The sequence below is a fragment of the Stegodyphus dumicola genome, chromosome 9 (genome assembly GCF_044657685.1).
Source record: "Stegodyphus dumicola isolate Sdum_Otavi_A_Nest chromosome 9, ASM4465768v1".
In the NCBI taxonomy this organism is placed as follows: domain Eukaryota; kingdom Metazoa; phylum Arthropoda; class Arachnida; order Araneae; family Eresidae; genus Stegodyphus; species Stegodyphus dumicola.
Genome location: NC_140776.1, coordinates 102,135,083 through 102,159,859, shown reverse-complemented (window position 1 = coordinate 102,159,859; position 24,777 = coordinate 102,135,083).

Genomic DNA, 24,777 nt, shown 5'->3' with positions numbered 1-24,777 from the left:
TGGAGGTACCCACAGATGGAGAATCACTCGTATGTCTAGTGACAAAGTATCAAGAGTTTGCTGCAACCTTTGGAAAATAAGTGATAGTTTCGATGTCGCATAAAATAGTAACAGCCTCCTGTTTTTAGAGAATGCAATGCTTTTAACCGGTATGAATATATAAGCATTATAGGGTTACACTTGTTCTGATAATGCTAGTATAGTCCTATAAACCTAACAGACCTGAAGCGAATTGCTATTTTGCAGCTTCAGTTTTTTTCACATTCCGGTTTATTCCGATTTAGGTTTTGCCGCTGAGAACAGGGGCAAAACCTAGTGAAGATTAAAATATCCTTTCTATTTAATTAGAACATAAGTGAACTCCTTTGTGCTACAAATAAACACAACTCGCGGTGATGCAAATAAATGGAGAAATCAGGTTTAAGTAAGATAATGGAAAGTAGCCAAGGGCTACACAAATGAGTAATATGCTAGATGCTGGTAGAGTTCACTACTCTACCGGAGTGAATTAAAGTATCGATTGCTACAGAACTCAAAGCCGAATAATACAACTATTACAACTGGCAGGAAACTAACAACGTAGTGCGCACGTTATGTCTCACATCCAAAAACCTCCGTTTTGAAATTTGATGGAATTCTTTATATGGGCACTATTTTCTAACTGAACCAACAATCTGATGAATATTTTAATACTGAAAAATTTTATGGACGAAAACATTACAAATGTTTTTTAATAAAATACATTTTATAAACTCAACTCAAAGTAAAATAAAAAATTAACACGAAATTTTTAGAATTTTAGGTTCACAGTAGTTTCCAAATGTTATAAAAGCTATATATTAAATATGGAATTAAATTATGAAACATAATGTTTTAAACCGTGCACGCATGTTGGAAACATGACGAAAAATGTTGTCACAAAGCGGATTAAATTATAAAATTATTTGGGGCAACACAAACTTTCTGATTACTATTTCAGAAAGCAGCTATATTATGTACACAGTTGTAAAAGGTTGGTAGTAATTGCTTTTAAAATAAATAAGTTATCCCAATTCTTGCAACAGTCACCTATTCGAACATCTTATGCGTTTTAAGGTGTATGAGTCCCCTTAAATTTATAAAGAATGATCTTATTCTTCTGTATGTTCTGTTAGAATGTGATTAGGAAGTCTGACTATTATTTGGACGATCTGTTATTCGAGTCCTAGCGAGGAGATGTTTTGATTACACTTCAACCAACTTCAAATACAATTTATAGTCTCAAACTGGCAGAAGAAACAAAAGAATGGTAATCAATAACTCGTCTTCATTTGGTTTTGTTGGACTGAGTATTGCGCCTTTTCCCATCCTTTGAGAAGGAACGTAAGGAATACTGCATTTTCTTGTGCGTGGCTTTCTTCTCTAAGCATGTTTCTTCTTCTTCTCTAAGCATGTCCCGATTATCATCTAAGAGATCCTGTAATCCAGAAGAAGATATGGATGTTTGTAAGTGCATAGTTTCTGAGTGACATGGATACTACCTAAAATACTGGCAAGCCAAAAGTCCTGTCGAGTGGTTTGTTGAAAACGAGAGGTGGGAGAACCTCAAATCTGTTCCTCCGGGTTGTCTTTCATTGCAATTGAGTCCGAGATGCACTGTTACCGCGGAGGGTACCAATATGACTAATGGTAAAATTTTAGTGTGCCGCTTAAGTCTACTTTGCAAATATCCGATTCCCTGTAACTGTGATAGATATAGTGATTAACCATACTAGCCACTGTAGAGAAAGGCCCAGGTCTGAATCACGGTGGAAACAGGGATGTTTACGCAAGTATATATTGAGTATGTGGCATGGGGCTACTTGGACGGAATTGTGCCCTTAGTGATTTGGGTTCTGACCTGTACAATAAGAAGTGAAACTTTGTTGTCCCATTTTGTTCTGTTTGAATGCGCAATAAGCTAATTATGTCTTCTTCGGAAAAGAAAAAATGGCGGCCACTACAATGTATAATACAGAATCCCATATTTGGTTTTATTGTAATTATTATCCTCCGACTACATGCTTCACGGAACGAGAAAACCGAATACAATTTATTTGTATTTAAGAAAATTTTATTCGTAAATATACTTTAGAAAGAACGAGAATGGGTTTCAAACCGGTGTAGAGAGAAAGATTGTACTGTGTGCGGAGAAAATAATTGAGTTTAAATGGCATAAAAGCTTAATACTCCATCCAAAGTCTGGGAAATGTTCTGCAGCCGAGAGTGTTTCGATAGGAGATCACATTATCAAATTCGAAGATGCCAAGATGCTGTGAAAAATCTCATTTTTGTAATGCAGAATTGATCCCGGAGGCTGTAGAGAGTAGAAACAGCAATAAAAGTTTTAAAGGAGGCGATGTACAGAAAACTAAATCGCGTTTTGGAGGAAAAGTGTTTTGAATAAATAGCCTCTATGGTGCATGCATGTATCATCGGGAGATTTTGGAAACGCGGCAAAGATATATTGGATTTTCCCCCTCCGAGATTTATATACTCGGTACTTTGAGAAGAGAGATTTCCTGTTTTTAAAGTGCATAACTGAGCAGGTATTTTATTCCCATGTTTTCTCTATTTAACATTATGTTTCTGTAGTCTGATTTATTGTTAGATATCCTATATAGTTTTTATGTGCGGTACATTAATACCTTGGTATACGTCATTAATGCGTTCTAGATCCACGAATATTCATGTACCAAACTCTATAAATCCATGTACCATACGGACTTTTCCAATAAGAAATAAAGGGATAAATAATTAATCCGTTCTTATAAAGAATAGTATAATTACTGTTATAGCACTGCTTAATACTGAAATACAAATGTAGTGGGTGAAATTTGTACTATACATGAATGAAGCACTGCATATGATACCGTATGTAAAAGTTTTCTGCTATCCAGATCAAAAGCATTTGGCTACATTCCTGTAATATCTCTGATCTTTGTTTGTTAATTGATTTCATCTCGTTTGCAGCGTTAGGCAATTTAACAGCGTCTTTGTTTTTCATAGTTGTCGACGCCTTCCTTCTAGGATACGGTAAGCAATAACCAAGTAGGGATAAATTTGCCATCTTCATACTTTTGAACACTTTATTGATTCACCTCCCTGATAATCCTAACAATTTTCTTCGTTGCTTGAACGAAAATGAATAATATAATGAACAAGCAACGTTACATAAAACATCTGCACGATAAAACACAAATTTACTTGAAAATCCAGAGTTATTTCTCGGGTTGTTTACTGAACAGTAGCAATAGGCTTACGGACGCTCATGAGCAATTGTAGCATTATCACGAAAGAGGTAAACAAGTGTAGTGGGCACAGTCTTGTTTCATCGAACTCGAAACGATTTCCTCACAAATATCGTGTACCAAACAAGATGTATACCAATTTGGACATATTTTAGAGAAAGAAATATACCGATGTACCACTATACTGTTAAGCCGAAAGTCTTTACGAGAAAATCATACCATTCAACAGTCACTTTTTTACCTCCGGCGTGACCCTAAAACGTTCTTCTTTCGCTGATTCTTCTCATTAACTTTCTTAAAAAACACTCTCAATTAATTTACAAAATATCTGAGTGAAAGAATACAAAATTCCTTGAAAATTCAGAGCTATAGCGAGGGTTATTTACTGAATAGTAGTAACAGGCGTACTGGCACTCATGGGCAATCATATTATCATATTGTGACAGGTAAGCTGACGCAGTTATCACTCATCGAACTTTCAAACAACGTTTTTCGAGTCCAAACAAGACACATACCAGGTTGGACAATAACAAGGTATTAAAGTATTGTAATTTACCAAGCCACTTTACATGTAGCGATCTTGCGTTTGCTACTGTGCGCAGGTTCTCTGGGATATGTCGTAATTCGACTCCTAGTGAAGAAATATTGCATTATTCCGTGGGTGATGTTATGGTGTCAGTGATTAGGGCTTCCAGCTGACACCTTTGTCATTCGTGGCTCGAATCTCAACGAGGGCACATTCCCCCCCCAACGTAGATCGGAATATTTAACTGATCTAAAGTGGTACTGGAATTAAAAATGTAGTGGAGTACAAATCATTGTATTTTGTCATGTGAGTCTCTGTGTCTTTCCCAGTTCCAGTTTAAGTGGAAGAAATATAAGAAATTATTGCCTTCCCCCAATGAGAGCTGTATGATGTAAATAGTCAGTATATCCATTTGATAAATAAGAGATCTCTGTTTTTTCAGTTACCATCCTAATTTTCAGTTCTCAGACATGCAGTTATCTCACGTTGCAGAATATTTCATTTTTTTTCTTAACGTATCTAGAATTGTTACATTCCTTCTGTGGGTGCTCTCGTGGTTATCAGAACAGCTAGCAAGTAAAAAATCTGTAGTTCCAATCTTGGAAAGTGGCAGCTGATTTTTAATACTTCCTATTTGGACACAAAAATGCTATAGATGCAAACTTTCCAGCTATGGATTAGCTCGACTGGGTCTCAGGCCTCACTTAGTTGTCCATTAAATTAGGAACACTAAGAAATTATTGCATTTTATAATGCTTTCTTTCGTAGTATAAATAGTCAGCACATCTCTGTCGCAAGTCTAAGATCCATGGCTGGAATGTTAGCGAGGTTTTATGTTGCTTGCTTCCAAAGCAACAATAAATAAAGTAATAAACCAATATTTACAACTTAAAAATAAAAAAAAAAAAAACGCTATGTTCACCATCTCTCCGAGACATGTGGATCTGCAGAAAAATTCATTATGTATGAATCCTGTATGAAAATTATTTAGGTAATAAGTGGAAATACATTGTGACCCTTGACGAAGTATGGATTTACTTAAATGGCAAGGACAGAAAAAGGTCTATTTATTATTGAAAACGAAGGAAAAAAATGTAAAAACCGGGTTCCATCATTGCAAAGAAAGTTTTACTAAGGGCTTCATAATTTTCGCAAGATTCTTTTACAACGGGAAATTAAAAATAAGAAGAGTGGGAAAAACATGTTAAAATCAATGTATTACCAAGAGTAGGTTTTACGTCCGATATTTATATAAGAAATTTCATTTATTTATCCTAATGACTTTCAAAGAGATAAACTTCATCAAGACAAAGCAGCAAGTCATACTTCGAACAGTGACATTACAGTTTTTGAAACAGTGAAGACTCATGAAGGTATTTCATATATACATTTGAACGCATTCCAGCGAAGTCTCCAACGACGTTTCAACTATGGACTATTGTGCGTTTGGTTTCTTGAAAAGAGCTCTTTCTATGCATGAACCCACTACGATTGATGGATTCTGAAAAGTAGTGGAAGATGAATGTAAATCAATACCCCGAAAATTTTACGAAAAGCCTTTCTATCACAGAAATCACGATGCAACATTTTAGTCCAAAAGAAAGCTATCAGATCGAATATTTAAATGTATTCTGTATATTTTAAGCATTAATTAACCGACCCGGAAACCGCTCTAGAAATGTGTTAACACCCTCTGTATAAGCACCGTATTTACAACAAATCCAAAACTGAAATGTATTCAAGGGAGGCGCATGAACTTGCTTCGGTGGCCACATATAGCCCATGGGCCGCGAGTTTGAGACCACTGCCGTAGGCGATACGTATTATTGGTGTTCTGCATGAATCAAATCCACTAATATTTCAAATTATAATATAATTAGTTAATTAAAATGGCGCCTAGTTTAGTAATTAAAATGTCGCCTACTGTTCTCTCTAATCATATGAGTATATGGCTCATTAATATTTCTATATTTGAAGAATAAATATCCACTTATTCTTTTTTAACCGTCTGAGTATCATTTCAAATCTTTCTCGTTTTAATAAATATTTACTTCTCTTCATTAGTCTTTCCAATCATCTAAGGGAAGAAATTAAAGAAAAGTAGTATACAACAAAGAGAGAAGTAAGCATTAATTAAGGAGAAATTTTTAATATTCTGACAGTTTACTTCTTAGGCCAGGACAGAGTTCTGTCTCATAAATTGTTTGGCATTTATCTGCTAAACTAAAGGACTATCACACGAATTATTTGTTCAGAAATAGAAAGTAAACAAACCTTTGCTAGATAATCATAGCTGGGCAATTAACCACAATTTTGACTTCGCTTCTACGAAAATTAGTCTTTTTCAGGTAATGAAATTTATTACAATTCAGTTTTTTTAATGTTCGGAAATTCTAATAACTTAACCTCTTGAATTTCAGTACTATTGTTTTTTGATAGATGGCGCAACTCCCGTTTTTGCTTTGCTACGTTCATAGATTTCTGTATAAAATTGTTGTCACTTCTTTGACTTTTGCAAAAATATTTTCGCTCATGAAAAAGAGGAATCTGTTTATTTTGCAGCCCTCTAAATCCTAAGAGCTTTATTGAACCTCTACATTAAGTAAAATGCATGTGCATTTTCTCTCATTTTTAAATTAAATTAGAACCAAAGAACATAGGTTAAAATGATGAAATAGCAAAATCAATAAGAAATTTATCAAATTTCATAATCATTAGGAGATATAACTTAAATATATTTAAATTAACCCCAGAATTAACTGTATATTATTATGTCGTGTGCAAATTCGGCTTTAAGAATTTCACTAAATAAAAAGAACATAAAAATGTAAATTGTTAAACAAATATAATATTAAAACTCTTCGCTGAAATATAAAAAAAACGAAACTTTACATTTAATACACGAAATAAAATTAATTAAAATAGGGAATTAGTGTAATACTACACAGAACTCTTAATTTAGATTTATGTTTAGTGAAAACTAAATCTCAATATTCATGAATTTTAGTAACTTGGAGGGGAAAAAACATTACCTTTCCACATCCTTCAAACTAGGAAAGAGCTTACGAGAGAGCAAAGATCGATGTTTGGAGTTTTGCTGAAGAGATGACGAGTGGCTACCACTCCTACCGTTGCCACTAATAACGTAGCTAATAATCGAGTTAATTATCCCGCTTTGTGGTCGGAGCCCGCACAAAATGGCCCCACGGGAAGCGTTTAATTATCTCGAGAGCTTCGTCCATCACTTTTCTGTGCCAGAACTGATTTGCATGTTTGATTACTCTCTTTTAAAGTTTCATGCTTCTTGGAGCACGGGTACGGTTCGCCTTTTTCAGATCATTTTTTTCCTGGCTTTTTAGCTTTCGCTTACGTGAGCAGAATATTCTTCTTTGAGGAGGAAATTTTGGATAAGCAAGGTAGTTCTTCAAGAATAATTGCAACTCGCCGAATGGACGATTGGCTTCGCAGAATTTCGTCTTTGAGAAAGAAATGATAAATGCTTTATTATAATGCTATAAATAATTGCATGAAATTTTGAAGGATTGCAAATATTCACGGATTTCTTTTATTTTACAAGCGCAATTTAGCATTCTTTTTTATTGTTCAAATTTGCAGTTTTATAAAACGAGGTGCACGTAACTTAATTGAGACACTGAAAATATTATGAAATGTTTCGCAAACGTTTAATATATTTTTCTTTTTAAATTTAAGAAAGCCTCAAAAGATATTGTTACAATCAAATATGTGGGTAAGCTATTCAACAGAAAAAAACATTAAGAGCATGAAGCCTTTAATGCTACACGATATTATTTGATCCTAAAAAATATCGCAAATTTAACTACTTTTGCATTTTAATTATTAAATTAATTAATTTTATAATAATATTTTCAAGTCGTAAAAAATTAAATCCATGAATCTGTAATTTTATCTTTAAAATCTCTAATTTAATTAATTTATTACAGATTAAAACATGTAATGTTATTACGAAAAATTAAATATAAGAGAGACACATGAATTATTTGATCATCACGTAAATTATCCAATTTTTAATTATTTTGTTTTATTTTGTAGTATTAATTTGAAATTGTTAATTAATTTTGCGGTCAACTTGAATTTTATTTTCATTTTCTTTTTATGCATTATTAATGGCATAAATCATATATAGACTCATTGATAAAGAAAAATGCTATTGTTTATTTCATAGTGTCTAGTAAAGAGCATTTAATTTTTCTGATGATAAAACTCACATCTTATTAAGTTCATGATGTCTTACATTAACGTCATATAATCATTCCGTTTCTTTTCAAAAGAAAATAGTCATTCGTGATTCTTCAGTTCTAAAGTATATTCTAAGTGCTCTACCCTACTCAAAATTCATTCCCAGTCATATTTCTACATCAGAAACCTTTTGGGATAACGTGCATACTTGCGATATGACACCTTTTTCTTTCTGAATATAAATTAATATCTTTTACGACGTTCCATCTAACGTGGCATATCGGCAATAAAATAGATTTATATTTTACTAGAATTTAGGCATTGGACTTGAAGACATAAAAACACACGATCGATATGCAAATAGAGTTAAAAAAAAGAAAGCTTATGTTATAAAACAAGAAAACGTAACTGAATATCTGATGCCACAAGCATCTAATAAAAAAGTTCATAAAACTATTTCCCCTTCTTTTTACTACAGACATGCAATAAAAACCTCGAATAGTCGCTTGAATATAGCGAAATATTTTAATACTTAAGAAACAATATTTTCACATTTTTAGAGGAAATGTATTTCCGATAAAATATAGTGCAACCGCATCTATCAAATCACTGGCAATTCAATTTAAACTCAATTAGCCCCGATAATTATCACAAGGTATATAGCAACAGGAGGTACTCTCCAGAACGTGTCTTCTGCTCTTTGTCAAAAGTCATCACCGCTGCGTTATTTAATTAGCAACTTTCAGCAAAGATTAATAAAATTCGACAGACTGCATAGAATTTGGAAGTGTCTGCTTTAATTCTGGCAACGATAAGTGCACTGCTTGGTTTTAAGCATTATGATGATTATTGGTGAATGGGTTCTTCCCACTTGAGAAATAGAATGTTTTCAAAAATTGGAACATGGAGTACCGCATTGGGCTTTGAATATTTTAGTTCGAGACAAGTGAAGGAATGAAATTATGCAAATGATATATCTTCTGAAGAGTAATTTATGGATGTAATAGAATATTGATTGAAGAGTAATTTATGGATGTAATAGAAAGATGTTATCGTCAAAATATTTTATGTGATAGAACCATAAAAGAACCGCCCTTGGTTCCTTAAAACGAGGAAATGGAACTAACTTCAGCAAAATTGTGCTAGAGCAGACGACCTGTACTCTCATTGATCGGCTTGATCATACGTATTTAAATGGCGAATAGGCTTATCCTTTTCAAGGATCTCATAAGTCAGAATTCTTGCGATGTTAGCAAGGCTGTTATTAAGTGTTTTGTTAAAGAACGTTTCATTTATCCGAGTAATAAAATTCCTCACTGACCAAATTCGAGTGCAAGCGTCTGTTGCGAATGAAATATGGAGCACATGTGATAATTTAAAAGACCTGGTTTGCAAAATTTGAAGTTTTCTAAACTCTTTCTTTGTGTCGTTCGCCCAGGCTGTGGGAGATATACGTCAGAATCGGTCGAATGACGGAGATATAAAGTCGTCTCTTTAAATTAAGAGAGAGCTATTCATTTTTCAATAGTGGGAAAAGCTTGAAAGTTATTCTGTAGGCCTGATGGTGTGACTGAAGAGTGTGGTAAACACTCTTTAGTCACATCATCAGACCATGTAAAGTTCTTGTTGAGAGTAAGCCCCCAGGTAACTAGCATAATCAACTCTTGGAATTTGAACTCTAAAGAGTTTGACCTCTTTCTTGAGGATGTCTCCGTTACAGTCATTCCTCATAAGCAGAATTTTAAACCTTTTAGGTTGTATACTTATTTTCAACTTAATGCACCAATTTTCAATGGCAAGAATTGTTTTCTGGAGTTTAGCCACATGATGAACTGGTGTCTTGATTGGAAAAAAACTGCCGTATCATCGGCATAACTGGCAAGAGCCACCAGTCACGCCTTGCAACCTTCATTAATGCATGCGGGTGTAACATTAAAAGATATGCCTAAAGGGAAGAGAGAAAGGGAACATAAAAACCGATCTATTTATAGCCTTTTTAACCGACGTCCTTTGCCGCCGGCGAAATGGAATTCGGAGTAAAAAAGGCTAGGGTTTGCCTTCACAGTTTGAAAATGTGTACTGCGTGTTCAGCATAAAGTCTTTGACAATGGTAAGCCGAAATGCTTGATGGGAATTGCGATGGTAGGGGGAAGACGAGTAGAAATCTTCGGATCTCTCCTTCGGAGGTATTTTTCCCTATTCGATAGTGTAAAATCAGTCTCTTTTTGTGGTGCGCTTAAACAACATTCTCGATGATGGGACAGCTAAATAGATGTATGAATCTATTTAGCTGTCCTGCAAATGTATGAAGATGCAAGTGTTCAGCTAAATTGTGAGTGATAAACAGAAATCTGCAGATACTGGCGTCCTATCATTAACTGTTACTATAAATTCATAATTGTTTACATTAATAAGAATTTACATTACTAACAGTAATAGCGAAAATATAGTTAAACTAAACTAAAATGTACTGTATTTTTTAAAGATATGCACAGTTAAAACTTGCTGGGAATAATAGGCTAATTAAGACTGTTAATATTCGATGCTCATTTCGGGATGTTCTTTAAGACATCTAGAATTTACCTATACAGAAAGATCAAAGTGTAGCTAACTAAGTGTTCAGTCACTTAATATTAACAACAGTACTCAATAATAACTTAACGACGTCAACTCTGCTTCTTAGTTTCTTACTAGACTTGTAAACACTATGTGAAAAGCCAGTTTTCATGATAGATATGTTTTTCTGTTTAGCTTGCATATAATTTTATTTGAGGTACGTTATATTTCTTCATCTGTCTACAATTTCTTCCATTTACTATCAGATACAATGTCACTTTGAACTCGTACACATGGTTCTTCCTAAGATTTGCAGTCAACTGATTTACAGCATTTTTGTTCCACTTCTAAACACTTTATGCTACATAGGAGTCTTTGTGTTACATAAGAGTCAAAGTTTTTCTGAAGAACTTAACAACTGTAGTCCCCTATGGTATCCTAAATTGTTTTCCCACTGAGTTGATCTTTTGAGTTTCTATTGTTTGACAATGCGCTCCTAGGGATGCGCTCGAGCCATTATAAAGTAGATAAATTTCTCAAACAGGACTTAAATGGCTAATTTAGCTACTAATACCATAGTGAATCAACTGCTCTGCCGATGGCGCGAAGTGGCCGGTTCGCTTTTAATACTGTCGCTGTACTTTTGAAACTTCTCAGCATCCACCGAATCATGTTAAAAATAAGTTGTTATTTAATACTCATTATTACTTGGCGATTCATTGCCAATAATTTCATTCGCTGCCCCAGTTTGGAAGCAGCGCTGCAGTCTTTGAAATTCTCCCAAAACTTTGCTCTTTTTCAAAGAATTGTAACAATTATAAAAGCTGTCATGAGTTAAAGTTAGAGATCCATACTCGTCGGTTATTATGTCAGAACAAACAATAAATTCACATTCTGCAGGTTGTGTTATGAAAAGAAAGTAAATATTAGCAGAACATTCAAAAAAGCTGGTTTGTTGCACTAGAGGTCTTTCAGATTCATTGGTGGCTGCTAAATGTACAAAACTCAAATAAAAATTATTTCTTGTAATTCAAATAAAAATTATTTATATTGTTCTTCTATTTCCAACCTTGGCAGTATTAGTTTCTTATAGATATCATGAAAACTTTCATAAAAAAGAAGTATACAGTTTCTACTTATAATTAGTTTCTAATTTCGCCTGTTTATGCCATTTTGCTAGAAACGGAACCGGTATAGATCAAATTTCAACCGAATGCAATACGTTATTACTTAGAAAATAATTATCTTTACAATGTTCGTTAATTTAAGAATATGTATTAGATCTTGACATAATAAAAATAGTTTAATGCTTGAAAATCAGCTTATTCGTTTGATTACAGTAGTAATAACAGCAATTTACTTAATAGCGTTCCTATAAATGAGAAATTACTTTCACAAAACTTCTGCTTTCAGCTTGCAAATAGAAGGGTATGCAATTCAAAGCAATTTTCACTTCAAAGTGATGACTAAGTAGACCACGTATGTTGCATTAAATGTTTTCCCTTTAAAGTTACTTCAAAGTGATGGCTAAGTAGATGATATTTGTTGCACTGAAATACTAAATTAAAATGTTAGAACCATTTTGAAGAGCCATCTTTCATGAAACTTTGAATATAGAATCAGGAAAACTATAGCACTCATCGTTCCATTGCCATGTTAGAGGATTGAAATCTGAAGAAGGTTTCAGAGATAAAGCTTAATTTCTTCCCCTCAGGAAGTATATTATTTATAAAACTCAACGTAAGAAATTACTTGAAGTATTTAGTTTTCTTTACCTTCATCAAAATTTGTTTTTAGATATTTTTATATGCCTTCCAATAAATTTTATATATGTTGCCTTTTGAAATTAATTTTACAATAGTATAAGGTTTATTGGTTCTCAGAAATTCTTCATGCAAAAAATTTTAATTTCATTTAGAGTTTCAGAGTGTGTTAAATTATTTGGAGCAGGGGATATGAAAAATTATCTAAGCCCTCTCCGGGATTCGAACAACGTATCTTTCTATAGCTAGTTGTTTACCACTGACAGTGCAAGAACACACAAGCGGGAATATGATATTTCCTTACATTTTTCCTCTTAAAGAGAGACTAAGAAATGGCACAAAACCCAGACGACCAAATACAGGTAGCATCTAGCTATCAACATACTTCGGTAGCCACCTTAGAGTGTAAAAGGTTGTTCGAAGCGAAAAATGGGAAACATCAGCTGTGCCCTTGCCAAAATTCGAGCCACAGATTTGCGAGCAGCTTGCTGGACTTGCTACCACTTACACCACGAGAAGCAATATGGGAGGAGGCGGTAATTTTTACAGAGTATTTTTGTGAATATTTATACATGTAAGAACATTAAATATAATAATTAGGTAACATTAACCGTATTGAAACTCTTTTTAAAATCAAGCATTATTTATATTGTGAAATATACTAAATTATGTCTTTTAATAAGTAATCTTTTAATAGTGAGAAATGTCTTCTATGTACGAACGGAAATATGATATCAATAGAATTTCAAGGAGCAGTAAAAATTATATTATTAACGAAATAAGTAAAATTGATCACATTTTATTTGTTTTAAATTTCTCTTTGATACTTTTGATTTTAAATTGACCATTTTTTACAGATATACGATTATGTTTCAGTTACATATAATCAGCAATAATACGAAAGCTAAAGAATTATTTTTTACATTTCACAGAATTCAAATAACATCGTGTAATTTAGAGAGTCATTAGGTTGTGTCGATGCAGGAACGTGAAAAATTTGCAGTGCCTTCGCTGGGATTCGAACTCTGAACTTCTCGAATATGCGTAGAGCGTGCTTCGAGATGTACCACGATGACATTCAAAAATATCTTACAAATTTTAAAAAGTTTTTTCTTTATGCATTATACTTATTAGATATTTTACCTAAGGAATGAGACAGTGAAAACATACTAATGTCTGAAAAGCTACAAATGATTAATTTAAACTTAAATAATTATTTAATGATAATTAAATGATTTGAAATGTTCAGATTTGGAGCTTATTTGTTGTAACAAAAATAAAACCGATGAAATTTGATGAAGCTGAAAAGGCCTCAAAAAAGTCTATTCTACTAATTCCTTATTTATATTTTTGATAACCGTGCTGAAACTTAAGTTAACCGAATAAATATGAGACCAACAGTAATGAGTTTTTCTCGTTAGTTATACTTAAAATCCTCGCCCTGGAAGAGAAATACGCCAATGTAAAATTTAAAATTATGTTTAAATTAAAAATTCTGCTAATTAAAGCTTTTTCTATTGATGAATTGAGTTGCCTTGAAGGTTTCACATTCACAAAAAGTTATCGTTTATAATTAATAACATTAATTCACGTTCACATTTTCAGAACACTTTTAGAATTCTAACATATTAGTTTCAGATACGTCGCTGTTATTTTCTTCAACACATAACAAAATATTCGCTTTAGCTTTGTTCAGCCCATTACTCCAATATTGACCTGAGCCATCTCGTTTTACAGAATTTGTTTGCTCCTGACGAAGAGGGACCTAACGCTTTCAAAATTGATAGAATGTTATTAAAAATATACACAAAATATGGTTGCTGTCCGTGTATTTTCAATACAAATGTTAATGTAAAATTCAATGCAATTTAAATATGGAAAACTGAAAATATTTACTTTTGAATTTGCAAAACACATTAAAGTAGTTTAAAATTGGACAAAAATGTAACATTAGATTTATTTATATTTTAAATAAAATTTATCGATTCTGAGGTTCATAAGATACAGGTCCTTCTTCTTAACAAGAAAGATACTTTGCAGGTGAGGAGAGCAACAAACATATTATATGGAAATAAGCCGGTGGAGCTAAGTGTCATCTGTCTATAAAAATATAATAATGAAACATGTAAAAGCTAAGGTATTGGAATATTAAAGACCTTAAAAAGATATGGATTGGAATTTGAGTCATTAATTAAAGTACATATATTTTTATGAATATGGAAGATTTTATGAAAATTCAGTTTATCAAATATTTTTCTGATCAGATGCTACGTTCGTTTCTGCTTTGTTTCGCCCATTGATTTCTATGTAAAATGCTTGTTGTCCTTCCCATCGTTTGAAACATTTTTTACGGTTTACTAAGAGGAGAATAAATCTTTTGTCCATGGAATCGGCAGAATTTTGTTCAAGAACGTCTGTCTAAAGGCCCTTTTTCGTTTGTTTAAATATTATTTTGGAGCTTTATTCCTTCCCATACAATGTTTAAATAGAATTATGGAGAAACAGAATATGCGGATTATACTTTTCATAAAGATCTGACTAAAAAAAAAAAAAGAATCAGAAAACAAGAACATTACAACGTTATTATAAATGAGAACTTTCTTAAAAAATTAAAAAAGATTTTTTAGAAATATTTTGTCGAATAACTATGGCGGCTATCAAAGAAATTACAAAGAATACTTTTATTTTTGACGCCTGCGCTTACTAACATTAAAATTTGTCTAATATTTTCCCTAAAAATCCATTATTTTAACATTTTTTTAAATCAGAGTATTTTAATGATAGTTCTTAAAATTTCTTGTCACTGTTTTTCTTCATTAAGTGAAGTGTGAAAATTATTCCACCACTTTTTTTAATCTCCATTTGGTAAAATAATACGGATGTATTACATATAATAGATATGGAATTATTGTATAAGAAAAAACACAGGAAAAAAACGGTTTTTTGTAATAAGCTTTTTGCCCTCCAGTCACTTATCCTTATCGCTAAAAAAGTATTCCAACGGCTTTGAACTATTTTTTTTTTCTGGGATGATGTGAGCGTAATGAGATTAAGGGTATGTCATGGACGTCAAACCTGATTAAGCGGTGTAACCTTTCTTTTCATTTTTCTGGAAATGCTCTTAATCGAGGAAAAGTAACAGATAATTGCAAAAATAATAAGAAGAGCAAAAACAAGAACTGCGTTATCATGCTCCCTTCTGAATGTTGCGATTTGAGAAATGTATTTATTTATCATAAATTCACTAATAAATATAACTTTGTGTATTTTTATGCAATATTTCAAACATTCATGTTTATTATTTTCATTTGTTTTTAATCTTTTATTCTCTTATTACATAATAAAAGCACACACTAGCTTAAATCAAAATGTGTTAAATCTATTTGTCCAAAGTTTCATTTGATTTTTGATTGCTAAGAATTAATATTTAAGGTAGGCCTTAATGCAGCTTCTAACATTTCTAAGAAAACTCCTATTCTCTTCAGATAATGACATTTATTCTGCAATGAAGAATAATAAAGTACACACGATGAGACTAGCTATATGTTAGTAAGATTAACGTGTTCATGATAGCGAATATTGTTACGACTTTAATTTCTGCTGTGCTTTAAATTCGAAATGGCAATTAGCTAGCAATTTGTGGAATTAAAAACTAGCCGGACAAGATTAAAACAGTAGCTATAGAATTTGCTTTATGATCATTCTGTTAAAAATATGTTCAAGATAAATAGATGGCAGCTATGCATCCGTTCTTTCGTAATGTATGGAAAAAATGCAAGTAGATTCGATTTCTGATTTCAAGGACTGTATGATGATTTGAAAAAACGTTTCGCTTGCAAAAGCTAAACCATGTCATTGAAAAGACGTCGAAGGACATGGGAGAAATAATCGGAAGAATGGAAGGCAGGTCACTTACTGACACAGGCGTCAATCTACATTACGAGGGAATTTGTCGCAGCTACGGGAATGTCCAGAAATACTGTGAGGAACAGACTGCAAAAATGAGAGCTATAGGTAAGGAAACCCATGATTTGTGTCCCATTAAATCCGGCTGCGAAATGTGGTTGATTGTCGAAGCGACGATATCATCATGACTGGAATCACACACTCTGCAGCGGTGTTCTCGTTGCTGATGCGTCTCCTTTTTGCTTGTAGAGATTTCAGATGCATCACAATATGAAAACGCAAAACACTCGCAACAATGGGTTTTAATGAATGCGGACCAAATCAATTGAAGCAAGCTTGAAAACGTCTATAAAAGAATTGATACAAATCTGGTGGAATCATTGGGTAGGTATCGTTTTGAATTACTATACTGACTTTCATATTGTTACCAATGCAGTTATGAATGTGGAAACATGCCGAAATATATTTTTCGATCCTTATGCTAAACTGCTTAGAGATGCAATCGGTAATAACGTCCTTCCAATTAATTGCTCGTCCCCATCGCGCTGTACTATTGATTAATTATCCTGAGTGTGAAGGAATCCTGCATATTTTTCGGATGTTATATCAAGAACCCGATAGACCGTTCATATGTAGGACGCACTAGAACGCTGACATAAATCATTGCAGCTCCCCCTCAGATTATTATGCTATAAGGTTTGCTCTTGTGTGGCGTCACTAGCTCCTTGTCTGCTCAAAAGCAAAAGCTCAATTATTTTTGGGGGGCTTCTTTCACACATTTCTGCAGGTAAGTACTAACGTAAGCCTTGAGAAGAAAATTAATCTTCCTTCTTTGCTGACTTCTCTCTCACAACAGTACTGTTCATGGGCCTTTAAGGCGCTGTTTACTGTGATCTTTGTTACTGCAGTACTTCCTGTACAAAATAACAAACGTCTTAGAAAATCTCTAAAAACCTTGCATTTGGGTCAGAGTGACAAAACAAAATATTATTTTTTATATATGTCTCCAAAAATGTTGTAACTTCATATGTTCACGACCCCTAATTTTTATCCGATTATTTATGCTCTTGTTAAAATTTAGTTTTTTTCGGGGGGGGTAAGAATATTTACTTCTGTAATTCTTCGAATCTACTTGCATTTTAAATATAAGTTAGGCATTTTGAAATAATAATCTTGTTCTAGTTTCCTATTCTTGTCTGCAAAATGATTCGGGTAACATGTGTTTTTATGGACATTCTTTTAAATTCCTCTCCAGGTTTTATAAGCAATAGTGTTCCGTTAGTTACATTACAGATATTTACCGTACATTATAAAGTTCACAAACACTGTAAATGTTTCGTGTGCAGATTAATTCCTGTATTTGGCATATTTTTAGAGTACCGAATTAGCATGAAATTAGATCTCCTTATACAACGAATTCGAACATCTAGAATGAGAGGTAGGAGAGCAAGGTTTGTTGAAGAAGGGTGAATATTATTATTAACACAGAAGTCGCCGTTTGCTTTCTTTTACAAAGAGCAATATTTTCTTGAATGACTAGGAAACGTTACAGAAACCTGAACACGTTTACACTTAACAGAATCTGTTTGTCTATATGCTGAGCTTTATATGCAAGGCATTTGCTGTAATGAGTTGGAAACATGAATGGTATCATTGTCCTAGGAAGGACCTAAAATGTAAATGTAGCTCGTTTACATCCTAACCATTAGTAGATGACTCCGGAAACTGCGAAAATCTAGAATCAGTTGCCAGTGAGTGAAAGGATATAAATTATTGACCTTAAGCTTCGGAATACTCAGTTCGTCACAGGTGGAGACATTTCGCAAAAGTATTGTAACACATATTTATTAAAGTTTCTATGCATTTGGAATTACGAAAAACGTTACTGTGCCATCACAGAAAAGTTTATAAGCAGTTTTATATGCGCAGAAAAAGTAGTTCAGAAATTACTTGCCAGATACATTTATGAGGCAGACTTTTAAGCTTTCCGAAGTTGGAAATATAAAAAAATTAGTTGTGTTCTTGCCAGGACTAAAACCCTGAATCTTGAAGTTTGCTAGCTGTTCGCAGTCACTATTTATACCAGATGGACACTCAAGGAGAGATGAAATGATTCCTTAAATTCTCTCTCCATTTAAAGGCGAATGGAGAAGGCACGATATTTAGTAGACTAAATCCATGTGCTAACGATCTGGATTTAGTCGATCACATTTTAATTCCGGCACACTTGTAGAGATGATTCAGTTCCAGGAGCATGAATGAAAAAATAGTGTATATGCTTTCAGGAAATCGAGCCGGAGATATTCCAGTGTCTGCATGAATATATTAAATATATTAAACATTTGTACCACAAGAGCACGCATTTGTGGATGCGTGAATGCCTTATACATGTATGAATTATCTTGGCATAGAATGACTGTTTTCTTAAAAAAAATCATTATAGAAACCTTTGAGAATAACATCTGTTATTTACTGCAGGGGTTCCTACGCCCCAAGCCTTGCATCACGGAGAGACAAGACTCGTTGAACTCTCGGCTAAATTTTCATTATTATACGTTCATTAATACGTTTCATTAACTTTTCATTAATTATACGTTCATTAATTTTTATCTATTCCTTGAAATAATAGTTCCGTAAGGTGTTCTCAGTAATGCCATCTAATGCCATTTATATTATATTTTTAACATTTTTACTTCTCCTTTTAATCTAAAGTAATTCTTGTTCTCAATTTCATTTCTTAAAGCGCCATTTTATTATATCGCTTAGTTCTTCCAATTTGAAAAAAATTCTATGTTATTGCGTCAGATTTGTGTTCAATTATTTTCGTATAATTTTCGCACTTGTTACTTCTACTAGATTGCTATATTAGTCTTCTCAGCATTGGCATCTGTTGACATTTTATTTTTCCGCTTGCGGCCGTTAGTATCGAACTCGTACGTGCGTGAATGTCCTACAGTCTTACACGTGTATCAAAAATTCGAGATATCGACGAAAAATTACAATAAATCGATGAGTCCTTACTAATATTTCGCAAAATAAAAATACTTTTATTAAACGAGCAAACCGATAGTAACGATAATTTAAGCGATATGGCATCGACAATTGGCGGGAGGAGAGAAAAGCGAAAATTTGGTAACTACAAGGAGAATGACATTGATTTTTTTTGTACTTCATTAGAAGTAAACAACGATGAAAGACAAAGATGACAGACGTGATGTCTGCTTACAATATCTTTGCACTCAAAACTATGCTCCCAAGGAAGCTAAAGCTATATCTTGCCACTATTCATCCTAATTTGGTCGACAAATCTCTCGTTTTGTTTTAATAAGAAAGTTTTAATAAGAAGTTGCAGGATTTTCAAATCATCGCGGTGTGTCCACTAAACCCGCCTCTTTGCTTCTGTAAATCCTGCAACTTCTTACTAAAAAAACGCGAGTTTTTCCCACCAACTTAGGATGAATGGTTTCTAGATACCCTGCTTTGCTTTTGTTAATCCTGCAGCTTCTTACTAAAAAGGTTGCAAATAGTTCCATATAGTTAGTTCTCAATAAAGCACAGCAAGAGTCTGCGAAGAGCGCGAAATGGGGGGGGGGGAAGTACAGTATCGCAGAAGTGCTTTTTCTACGGTTCTGCCTTCGAGATGCTAAATATTATGTGGTAAAATTTGCGGGAAAATTCAGTTCTATGATATCTCTATCCAACAACCTATTACTCGAAGAACTGATATATAGCTCAAAATCTCAATATTTAGTTGATAGAGAAAATAATATGAAATTAATTCGGTCTGCAATTAGATTAGGCTACTGACAGCAACAAAGATGCAAATCTTAGGCGTTGTGTGCTCTTCTTGGATATTAAGATGGTAATATTATTGTTGAAGATCCATTTTTGTAAAGTATTATCAGAAATGAAAAGTCTCGACTTGTTCGAAATGCTTGACAAGTTTTATAACGGAAAATGATTTAGGTTGGAACTAGTTAATAAGTATGTAGTAGTACTCGATCAATTTTCGGTCGATATGAAGGACTGCGAACAATAATTTGGAAAAAAAACACCTTTTGCTGTGTGGGTACTACAGAGAAGTACTTGCGTCGAACTCGCTCAGTTCTCAGCTAAATTTAGCATTCGAATGCGTCATAGATGTCATTAACTACATAAAAACTGTACCTCTGAAAGCAAGAATTTAAAAAATGTTATGCTGAGACGCAGAAGTTGAACACGCAACCTTATTGCAGTTCACGATGGCTTTCGCGTTGCAGCGTCCTGTCTCATGCGTTTGAACTGCATAAAAAATTCACTTTGTTTATTTTTGCCTAACCATACATTTTGCTGAAAGTAGATCTTGAATCTGTCTCCACAGAGCAATGCAGGTGCATTTTGAAATTTGAAGAAACGATTTCTGAGCTTAGGAAAAAGCTGCAGCGGTGGATAAGAAAATTAAACGACTGTGGTGCTTAAGACTTTTTTCTACATTGTACCAATACACAGCTTCTAATTAAGTCATTACTCTACAGGAATTTCTCTTCATGAAATACCCCTCACAGCTCACTGACTGGTTCGCAAAATACTGTGAGGAAGATAATGTAGAGAAATTTATATCGAATCTAATGTTCTCTTCATTCTTAAGTACACCAGTACTTTACTTCTCGAGACGAAGAAAGCTTAATTGAACTCTTTTGACATAATATTCTGAAATTTGTTTCCTCAGATTTAATGGAGCTTTGGATTCCAATCAAAATTGAGTATCCAGCTTGAAGTTCTAAAGCTCTAAGTATCCTCATTCACTTTTCGAAATCCTATCCATTCGAAGATGGATTTTAAGCTGCTGCTGTATTAAGTACCAAATACCGCTCGATCACTGTGGAGCAAGAAATGAGAATAGCTGAATCAAGCCTCTTTCAGCAATTTGAAAATCTGTTTTGGATCAGTAAGTTCACCTGTCACATTGACTTCCTAATCTGCCACTGAAGGTTTCTTTTATTTGCATTTAATGCGTATGTTTTCTTATTAATTGTAATTATACTTTAAAGTGCTGTCCGTTCCCAAATAATCGAGAACAGAGATGTTCGGCTTGTGGATTAGCAGAGCCTTGTCTAAAAAACGTTTAATTTAGTTTATTATTAAACGAGTCTTTCTTTACCAATAACTCTTACCGAAATGCAAGAGCAACTTAAACAGTTTTATTCTGAATACTAATTTAGTTTTTATAAAAATCGAACTTATTCTCCAAATTAAAGTAATTAAAAATAAATTGTTAATAATATTTTCTGAAAATATGGATTATTCCTATCGCATGTGACTTTTTTCAACTGCTGTCAGATTATCTGGGATTTTTGATTAACCGTAGTTGTGATTCCCGATATTAAGGTTAATCGATTGTACTATAAAATTGCGAAACTTAACTATCTGCAAGAAACATCGATAATAGTAACTTAATATGCGATAGTAATACTGCTCTATGTATTGTAATCACCGCTTCAAATGCACTTCGCGAATCGGATATTGAATTAATGTTCCCGCTGACAATACCTCGCTGTACTCAAATGGCATTCCACAGACCATTAGCATTATAACCTGGAGGGACATTGTCCAATAAGTTATGTAAAGCAAATCCGCCCTATTTACGTCATATGCATCGTAAGCAGTGTCTGGATTTCGCAAAGTTTGTTAACATCTATTCCTCTTTATGTTCATGTATGTTAGATTCATGTTCGTTAGACGACTTTCGTAAAGAATTTTAGTGTTTCTTTAAATAAAATAATGTTTTTCAATATCGTTCATTTTGAAATTTTAATATCCATAAAGATATCAGCGAAGATGAGAAAAGGTTCCAAGTTTGAGCCTAAATTTAGGTCTAGTCTGCCACTTTAAAATGAATCAATAACCATGGAAGCAACAGCTGTGGGAAAAAAGACGACTCTCTTAATTTTCCCCACCAACACTTCTTTTCTCTTCTTATGAAAAGCACGCGAATTGAAGGATGACTTGAACTTCAGTCAAATGACACTTCATTTAAATGACGTGGAAGAAATAAACGCGATGTAGGGATGATGATATGACTTACGATTGCGCATGATAGTAAAAGCCTTGATATGCCTATTTTAAAGCAACAGAATAAAATTAAAGAACATTCAATGGAAGAGCTTGACTGATGTCTGGAACGTATGAAATAAACATTCAAAATCATGTTTGCATTCGATACTTCTAAAACAGACAATAATATAATATCAAAAGGTCGTATTTTTTATATTTCCATGTAACGGTGCAGGAATGTTCTCATAAAATATTCTTTGCATGTTCTGACAGAACATTGCTGGAAAGTTCTGACCGATCGTTCTAAATTCACAGAGTACTTCAATTCTGTAACGTATAAGGTTTTTTTCCCCGCTTTCTTGGCATGCCTTCGTGGTGTGGCATGCATACTGGAAGCGTATTTCAGAGGTCTGCAGTTCGATACCCGGCTAAGGCGTTTGCACATTTTTCATCTCTCCGGCTTTCCCAATTAACTTAATGTCTCTACAGTGCCGCCCGAAGTAACAGGGTGTAGGATGATGAATCTCCACACCCAGAATTTGGCGAATGGGTCCCTTAAAACTCCGGTAGCCCTTTAAAAGGGGAAGTATATAAGGTATTTCTCCCGAATTCTTGGAATGCCTTCGTAATGTGGTGATCTGAACGCTGGGCGCGTATTCCAGAGGTTCGTGGTTTGATTCCCGGTGGAATCGTTGCATATTTCCATCTTTCATGCTTCCAGTTAACCTAATGTCTCTACAAACTAACAGCTTAACATGCTATTGTCAGTAACAGCAATGAAATTCCTGGGAATTCTATATCTGGAATGTAATATCGAATTCCTAGATATTTTCCGGTAAAAAAGACAATGAAAATTTTTAATGTTATTAGTAATAGTCTCTTAAACTAGTGGTTCATCAAAAAATACATGATGTTCTGATTTGAAGAAAGGACAAATAATCGTACAGCTCTAAGAATGAATAATGCATAATTTTTAAAGCAAATATTAGGAGGTTCGTTAAAGTACTATATATTCAGTATCTCATTCAATAAACCGTCATAATCACACTGCTTCGGTACATAATATACACATTTTTTTTGAAAATGGTAATAGAACGTTTCAAGGGTGCGTCGCAGGGTGCAAAAGAATTGCACCGGCTAGAATCCAGATTAGAATTCGGGCACAACTATATGGGATCAAGCGCCGCTAACCATAACAGTTATTTAAGATAACTACCGAAAACCATCCATGCAGCCAGCCCATTCGCCCGGCCCTGAGCCCAGCCTAACCGGATGGCTGAATGTTTAGTTTTCGTGTTTTTCCCTATACATTTAACTTTCCCTTAAGGAGTCCTCAACGAAGACATTCCTCCTCTTAGGCAGATAACGCTCGTATATTTTGCTCTATTCAAGTAATCTAATTTAACCAAACAATTTCAAGTTACATAAATGTATAAACAGCTCAAGAAGAAAATTAAGGAACGACCGAAACATGAAATGGTAACGTGCAATTACAAAGAAAAGAGTAAGGTATAGCAAAAAAAAATCATGTCTCTTGGACAGGGGACTGGTTTGCAGAAATGGAGGAGTTCTTGAAGAAATCATCTTTAAAATGCTTCCTTCCCCCAACTCTTCGCAATGCAATCTGTTTGAATTGCGTAAATTATTTCATGAAATAACCTAATATTTAGCTCAACATTTGACCTAAAAATATTTAAAGAAAAACACAATAATTCCTCTATATATTATATAAAATGTATTTCATTTATGCTAACCAGCATTCGAACTAAGATCGAAATACCAGTATTCGACGAGTTTAATACTTGGTTGCTGGTGGGGAAATAAAGAGAACTGGCTGATGAATTCTTACTGATTTTATCACAAATATAAAATCTCTAGGTAAGTGACACAGGTAACACCAAAATAATGCAATTAAATAATCAAGTAAGTGATTAGGCCGCTTAGAAAACAACCTACTGCCCTTAAAAACCAAAAACTGGAAAACGGTAGCAGGGAGAAGATATTGGCCTGGAATAAGCTTCTTGAGAAGCCCAGGGTTCACCATTGGCATTCGGGGCATCGAAGAAGGAAGGAATCAAGTAACGTCTACTATGATTAAAATATTCCCATATTGACATGGTATTATGAGCTTCAAGTGGTAGTGACGCAATTGCACAGACCATCTGTGCAAGTTAGTCGTAATTTACATAGTATACTCCCGCCTTCTTACCATGCCTTCGTGATGTAGTGGTCAGAACGCTTTCCTCGTATTCGAGAGGTCCATGGTTCAAAGTCCGGCGAGGTCATTGCTCATTTTTCATCTCTTCTGCTTCGAAATAACCTAAGTTCTCTACAGTGGCGCCTGAACTACAAAACGAGGTGGTGAATGATAATTATCCACCTCGTTTGGATAATTATTCTCGTATCTACCAGAATTTGGCGATTGGGTCTCCTTATCCCCAGTCGCCCTTTAAAAGTGAAAGTATACAAGGTATTTCTCCCGCCTTCTTAGCATGTCTTTGTGGTG